Raw genomic sequence first — 7957 nt, 5'->3', positions numbered from 1 at the left:
TCAATTGTTCCCCTACATTCACTTTGGTCATGTCCCAAAGTTCCACAATTCTCACATATCCCACTTGGGATTGATGAAGATGCCGTCATGGCATTAACATGATGATTTGGTGATTTTGAGGCTTCTTCAAGTCTAGCCATAGCCTTTTCAAACTTCAAATTGATGGTATCAATGTGAGCACTAAGTTGAGCACCCAATTGAGTAACGGAGTCCACTTCATGCTTTCCTCCTCTAGTAGCCTTGCGAGGTCTACTATATTGTGAGTTATGGACCACCATTTCCTCAATTTTGTTCCATGTTTGATTGTCATCAACTTCGGTGAACATTCCATTTGATCCCATGATGAGAATGTTCCTTGAATCTTCATATAGACCGTTCTAAAATTGTTGTACCAAGAACCACTCGCTAAGTCCATGGTGAGGACATGAGCGACAAATTCCTTTGAACCGCTCCCAAGCTTCATACAAAAATTCTTCATCCCTTTGCTTAAAACCCGTAATTTGAGCTCTTAGCATGTTAGTCTTTTCCGGTGGATAAAACTTTTTGTAGAAAGCTAAAACCAACTTTTTCCAAGAATCAATTCCAAGAGTAGCTTTATCAAGGCTTTTCAACCATTGTTTCGCGGTGCCAATTAGAGAAAAAGGAAATAAGACCCATCGAATTTTGTCTTGAGTTACACCGGTTTGAGAAATCGCATCACAATAATCGCAAAAAGCCTCCATATGAGAATGAGGGTCTTCACTAGGCATCCCCCCCAAATTGGCTTCTTTCGACTAATTGGATAAATGCGGATTTGGCAATGAAATTTCCGGTTAGATGTTGTGGTGTGGGAGTACCATTGGGTAGGTTCTCCTCGGTGGGTACGGAATGTGATTAAAACTTAGGCATTGTGGGTTGATTTTGTGTTGGGTTCTCCTCACCTTCCCTTGCAAAAGGGTTGATGAACTCAATAGTTGGTTGAATAACCTCACTAACACCTCTCAAAGTTCTCCTAGCAAGTCTTCTATTGGTTGTCAAAGTTCTTTCAATTTCACGATCAAAAGGTAACAAATCACCTTGTAACCTTCTAGACATGCAAAATATCAAATAACTCGAAAACAATTAGAACAAACCTTTAGGATTTTTACTTCCCCAAGGCAAAGAAAGACACAACTAATAACAATATAAGAAAATCTAAATCAAGTTAACACCGTCCCCGGCAACGGCGCCATTTTTGGTCGGGAGGAACTATATTCTATTTTTCAGAACAATTGTCGTTGGAAGCACCTAGACCAAAACACAATTTATAACTTCACCAACAACTCTACAATTAGTAAAGAGGCAAGTAAAGGTCGAATCCCAAGGGACGGGAATTGAGATGAGATTTCTATTGAAACTAGTAGTGTCTTAGGGGTGTCACAATTTGGGTTGATGTAGAAGGTCACTAAACTAAATAGCAATGAAAATAAACAAGCAAGATGAATTAAAAGGGTTGTAAACAATTGATAAAAAGCACTAGGGTATCATGGGGTCATAGGGGATTCATGGGAATTGATCATACAAACATGTTCTTAAATTATAAGCAAGCAATTATTATTGTGATGGATTGAGTTGCTTTATATCTTACAATCCTAGGAAAGTTTGGGTCCCGGAGCCGAATCGATTAGATTGTACAACACCTACAAGTCGACTTAGTCTTCCCTACTCAACAACATGCATGGTCTAATGAGACTCGAGTTGGTTTATGTCTTACAAGGCTCATTGAAAAGATAGGTGATGGGTAAAAAATGCAAGGATTCATAGGCTCGCATTTCATCTAACATAACATGTGCATGAGTCGAGATCAAAACAAGCAAGCAAATAAACCATGAAAGCATATTAGATTAAGCATGAATCATTCCCCATGTTGGTTTCCCCTAATTACCCATTAACCCTAGCTAAGGAACTACTCACTCATTATCATGTTGAACATGCTAGCAAGGTTGTCAATCATACCAACAAAGTGAAACATGATGAACAAATGAAAGAAATTAGCAATAATTAAAAAGGGATTAAGAGAATTATACCTACTAATGATTCCAATAATAAAGCAAAGAATAAAAGAAGTACTTGATGCTTGATTGAGAGGTTGTCAATCTCCCAATAATAACCCAAATAATCTTCAATTACCCAAAATAAAGGATGAACAAAAGAGAGATTAAGGAAATAAAACTTGTATTAGAACTTGATTAATTGTTGATTACAAAATTAAAGAGAGATTTGATTGATATTAACTACTCTAAGGATTGCTAAGAAGAACATCTTTGTCTAATTAGACTAATGGGGTATTTATAGTGGAAATTAGGTGGATGCATTAGGGTTAACTAAGGGCTTAAATGACGATTAAGTCCCTACTTAAGGAAACGCCGGTATTTTCTGAAGGATGGGCATCTTTCTTGAAGCTTGAAGAAACGAAGTTATGCTGTCTTGGAATCCGTGCGTCTTAGGCACGGGACGGCCGGATTCGAGGTTCTCTGCCCGGGCGTCTTTGGGAGAAGACGGGCGTCTTCTGGTAGCTGCTGCCCGAGCGTCTTGTATAGAAGACGCACGGATTGTGGTGCTGTGGACGGGCGTCTTCTTGGGAAGACGGGCGGATTGTCATGAAGCGTACTTTCTTCTTTTTTTCTTCCCTTTTCTTCATAAAATCCTTGGGGATTTCCTTGGGGATGCAAGGATCTTTCCTCATCATTGCTCATTTACCATGGTATGTAGAAAGGCCTTCAAATCTTGTCTCTCCTTGACGCTTGGTCATTGGATTCAATCAATTTAGTCTCGTTTTGCCATGAAAATGCAAGGATTGCACTCCTTTTCTACCAAGGACACAAAACCTCAAAGAATATGCAAAACAAAGAACTAAAGACAATAAATGACCCAAATATGTAATAAAAAGCATGGGAACAAGGCTAATTAGGGGACTAAAAGTGCTCTAATTATGGTCACATCACCTATGATCAAACCTCCCCAAACCGATTTAAACACTATTTCTAGTGTAGAAGTGAATAGGTTTGGCCATTAGTAACTATGCATGAATTCTAGTCTATATGTAACTATCTACATGAATCATGTGAGATATATTACAATGCAATACTATATGAACTAACTAATGCACATGAGATATGATACAAATGCATGCGAAAATTACACTAAATGCAATATATATACAAAAGAGAGATGGAGAGAGTGGTACCATACAAATGGATGTGGTGAGGTAGGACTCTTTCACTCGTCATCCTCCTCATCTTGGTAACCATATTGGTGAGAGCTGCTGGCTTGGTCATACCCTCTTGGTTGGCCCCAATACCCTCCTTAGTCAAACTCTCCTCCTTGACCCGAATACTCTCCTCCTTGGCTAGAATGCCCTCCGTCGTCGCGATCCCAAGCTTGGTTCCCTTGATTAGGGAACAAGTGTTGTGGTTGGGCCCAAGTGTGGAAAGGATCATTAGGGTCAACATACCCTTGTTGAGCCATGTTATAGTATTGGGGATAAAGGGCTAAGTAGTTGTCGACCCTCCCTTCATGTACCCCGAGGTCCACTCTATTCATGAGTGCTATCAAATCATTAATGCCCGGGGTATTGGGGATTTCCGGTTCAAATTTGGTATGAGGGATAGGTATGGTGGGATAGGCACATAGGAAGGTGGGCGAATAGGCCTTCCCGGTACCGCACGAGGTACTTGTTGTTGGCGGGGTGGCTCTTCCCTTTGAGGGGGATTGTCGAGAATTTGGATATCAAGGAGGTAGCTTGGTGGAGGCGAATATGGGCTCAATCTTGGGTCAATTCCCGATATCTTTCAACCCTCAAGGATGATTGAGGTGCATCCTTTGGTGTACCATTCTACACTCTCGTGATGGGTGAAGACGGTGTGCTCATCAATCAAAGTCCTCCCCTCAAGAGGAGTATAGGTCCCACGGGCGTTGAACCCGGGGCAAAGGTTGTTGGCAAAAATAGTAATTAGACCTCCCATTACGAAGGTCTTGAGTTTGGAGGTCCCTTGAGCAAAATCATGAAACCTAGTAAGTATCTCAAGGGGTGTGTTGAAGTTATAACGCCTCGTCCCTCGAACATTCAAATAGGACTCAAGAAAAGTTAAATCAATGAGAGTGCACCTATCTTGTTCGTACCTCCCATTGATGGTACCGGCCACAAAGCGCTCGGTGATTCGAATCACCGGATGTTGAATGGCGAAGGTATAGCATTGCTTTAAACCCGTAAAATTCCTCCCGGAAATAGCCCTCCAAAGATGGTCCACATCGAAATTATCGGGTTTATCGGTATAGTTGGTGGGCACTTCAAGACCGAAAATGTAGGCAAATTGATCAAGTGAAATACTATGGTCTAGGTTGCACAACCTAATCTCCATGCCCACAGTTGTTCGAGTATTCGTTACAATGCGAAGGCTACTCAAAAACTCAAGGGTGAGACTAAGGTACGTCTCCTCATGGGCATAGAAAAGTTTTCCAATCCCAAGACCATCAAATAACATCTCGGTAGGGTACCTTATCCTAAGGGTTTCCAACACCCTAGTATCTATGAATTGAGTGGGTTCATAGTTCTTACCTAGCAATTTGACAAAGTTCTTGCGGTGGTCATCGGATTCAAAAAGCACCTCTTGGAATTACTCAAGTTGTTCAATTCCTCCTCTCATTATGGGACGGAAGTTCCTTGGTAGCGCTACCTCTTGCGGAGTTGATGAGGATGATCCCTTGCGCTTCCTTCTGGTGGATTCAACCAACTTCTTAGCCTTGCCTTTGAGGTTCATCATCTTGAAGTTGAGGAAATGGGGGTTTTGTTGGCTTTTGATGTGAGGGGAGTGTTGTTGAGGAAGGAGATGAGTGTTTAGGGTTTGATAAGGTGAAGAAATGAGGGAGAAAAGGGGTGATTTTATAGAAGAGGGGGAATCCGAGCGGATAAGGGTGGGACCCGACCGGATTAATCGAGAAAAAGGCAACAATACGGGCGTCTTCCATTCGGGACGAGTGTCTTGTGCCTGTAGAAGACGGGCGTCTTCATTCAAATCCGCGCGGATTCTAAGAAAGGGTCTCAGCAATTTTGGGAGCAAGGAGAAGACGGGCGTCTTCTGCTTTGAGACGGGCGTTTTGTTCGGGACGGGCGGATTTTCAAGAATTCGGTCGGATTTCCTTGCAGTCTCAAAATCTTGTTTCAGATGACATTCAGGACGGGCGTCCCGTGGAGAAAACGAGCGTCTTCTTTCAGGACGGACGTCTTGTGCTGAATCCGCCCGGATTCTGAGGCAGTGCCAGCCATCTATTTGACGAGGGTCCTGGACGGGCGTCCAGGCCTCGGGACGGGCGTCTTCAGCTTCTTTTCTTCTTCTTGTTTCTTTTTCCTTTCACAATCATGCCCTTTCATCGATTTGCTATTCCTCCTTATCTTTTTCTGAAATTTACTCAATAAAAATGTAAGATGACTCTCTCTCTCACTACTCTCATGCAAGAAATAAAATGCAAATGCAAGAATGTACAATATTACACAAAGTAAAGAGTCTAAGAAATATCATACAAATGGTGGTTTGAGATAGGACTCCACCAAACTAGTTCAAATTGTAGAAATTCTTGTCCATAGAGCTCAAGGCTCTTAACAAGAGATCAAAAGCTTGTGAACAAGCTCCAAATAGACACAAGTATGGGTTGCTCCATTTTAACATGAAATTTGGCCAAGGAAGCTTGTAAAATGCTCTTTCTTTTGCTTTGTCCTCGGCATTAGAGGTTTCCCAATGTTTCCAATAAACAAGCCCATGATTCTTTCCCACGAAGTATGGTTCATTTTCATCCGTAGACTTCCACTCACCAACCTCTTCTTCAATTTTGGTGGTGATGATAGCATTTTGATTTTTCAATCCTTCCAAGGTGGAAGGAGAATTGTCATGGCTTTGATGATCGAGTTCCTTAGAAGTCGTCATTGTGGGTGCCAATTCTCCACAAGTGGCTTCGCGAGCAATTTTCTCCTTGAGCTTTTTCACCAAGTAGCTTTTGTACGATGCTTTGGCCTTTTGAAGAAGGTCTACCATATCCTCTTCAATGATCATTGGCTCCATGATAGGTGTCAAGTGGTCTTCATGAGGAATAGGGGAAGGACGTTCTTCATCATGATAGGGTATCTCAAATGTCTCAAGGATAGGCTCCTCAAGCAAGGTGATATTACGAGTCCATCCCTTAGGCTCATCATCATTGTTGCTATCTTCATACAAATCGTAGATGGGGACTTCATTTAACTCTTTCTCCAATGTCTCAACATTCACTTCAAAGGACACACCCTCATACTCACAAAGGCTAAGAGTACTTGGCTTACTCAACCTCATGTCTTCCTCATCGAACACAACACTTTCATAGTCACAAGAGCTCAAGTAGGTCGGCTCTTCCCATTCTTCACTTTTCATGTCAAAAGTTACTACTTCAAATTCGCATTCATGCTTAATGTCCAAAGAACGGTGGGGAGTGATTGCTTGGGATTCTTTCATTTGGGCAATTTGAATCTCCAATTCCTCACCTTGGGCAACAATGCCTTGAAGAACATTATCCCTCTTTTGACTCTCTTCTAGCATTGGTTTGAAGAAGTTTTGTTGGTCTCCTATCATTTGGAGAATCACATTTTGAATGGGTTCATCTTTTTGTTGTGGGTAAGTGTGAAAGTGGTTGTATTGTGGCAGTTGAAACTCATTATGAAGTGGGTATTGAGTGGGTGGTTGTTGTGGATATTGGATGTGGTGATTTTGGTGAGAAAATTTGGGGTAGTAGTTAGGATGTTCATTGTATAAATAGTAAGGTAGGTTTGTGTTGACTTGATCCTCAAACTCCCCATACCCATAGTCATACTCAAAAGATCCTCAAACTCCACATACTCCATATGACAAGTCTTGGGCCATCCTAACTAAGACAAGGAAACAACTACATGCATGGAAACTCCACGAAAATGGTAAGAACAATCCTTGAGGAATAAGTCCCTCAAGGTGAAAGCAAAATCAAAATAGACAAAACAAGTAAGAACTTAATCACATAGCACCGTCCCCGGCAACGGCGCCATTTTTGACGTGGGCGTGTCGTTGTACACCCAATCAAAACACATTTATAATACTCAACAAACTACTAGTTAGCGGTAAGTCGAGGTCGATCCATGGGACGGTGTGCTTTGGGTTCTAAGTCTATCTATCTCAATTTATGCTAGTGTCAGAATTTGGTTGGGTTTGTAGTTGTGTTCTAGACTAATAAAAGCAATAAAGTAAAACAAGCAGTAAAAGGAGAGATGTAAACAAATGATTAAAAGTGCTAGGATATTATGGGATCATAGGGGATTCATTGTATTGATCATACAAACATGTTTATAAAGTTGCAAGCAATTAATGTTGTGGAGGAACGGAGTTGGTTTATGTCTTACGGTTCATAGGAAGAGTTGGGTCCCGGAGCCGAATCGATTAGATTGTATAACACCTACAAGTCGACTTACTTTCCTCCTATTCAACGTCTATGCATGGTCTAACAAGACTCGAGTTGGTTTATATCTTACAAGTCAAGTTGAGTGGATAAGAGATGGTTGTAAATGCAAGGATTCATAGGCTTAACATTTCATCAAACATAACATGTGCATATAGTTGACATCACAACAAGCAAGCAATTTTACCATGAAAACATATTAGATTAAGCATGAATCAATCCCATGTTGGTTTTCCCTAATTACCCATTAATCCTAGCTAAGGAACTACTCAATCATTACCATGGGAAACATGTCATTAATGGTGTCAATCATCACAACAAGTATAAACATGATAAATAAATGAAAGTAATTAGCAATAATTAAAAAGGGATTAAGAGAATTATACCTACTAATGATTCCAATAATAAAGCAAAGAATAATAGAAGAAACTTGATTGATTGATGAAGAGTTGTAAATTCTCCAATAATAACTCAATAATCTTCATGGAGA

At 40.8% G+C, this 7957-nt stretch overlaps 1 non-coding gene across 1 annotated transcript; it reads left to right on the top strand.

Moving 5' to 3' along the window:
* Positions 1 to 408: 408 nt before the first annotated feature.
* On the top strand, positions 409 to 515 carry LOC141616525 (small nucleolar RNA R71). Its single transcript, XR_012530869.1, has one exon. It is a non-coding gene; the product is annotated as a small nucleolar RNA R71 (small nucleolar RNA).
* Positions 516 to 7957: the final 7442 nt, after the last annotated feature.

Source organism: Silene latifolia, chromosome 11 (assembly GCF_048544455.1).
Source record: "Silene latifolia isolate original U9 population chromosome 11, ASM4854445v1, whole genome shotgun sequence".
NCBI classification, from domain to species: Eukaryota; Viridiplantae; Streptophyta; class Magnoliopsida; order Caryophyllales; family Caryophyllaceae; genus Silene; species Silene latifolia.
Note: the sequence above shows the minus strand (reverse complement) of the source record. Positions and strands in the feature narration are given on the sequence as shown.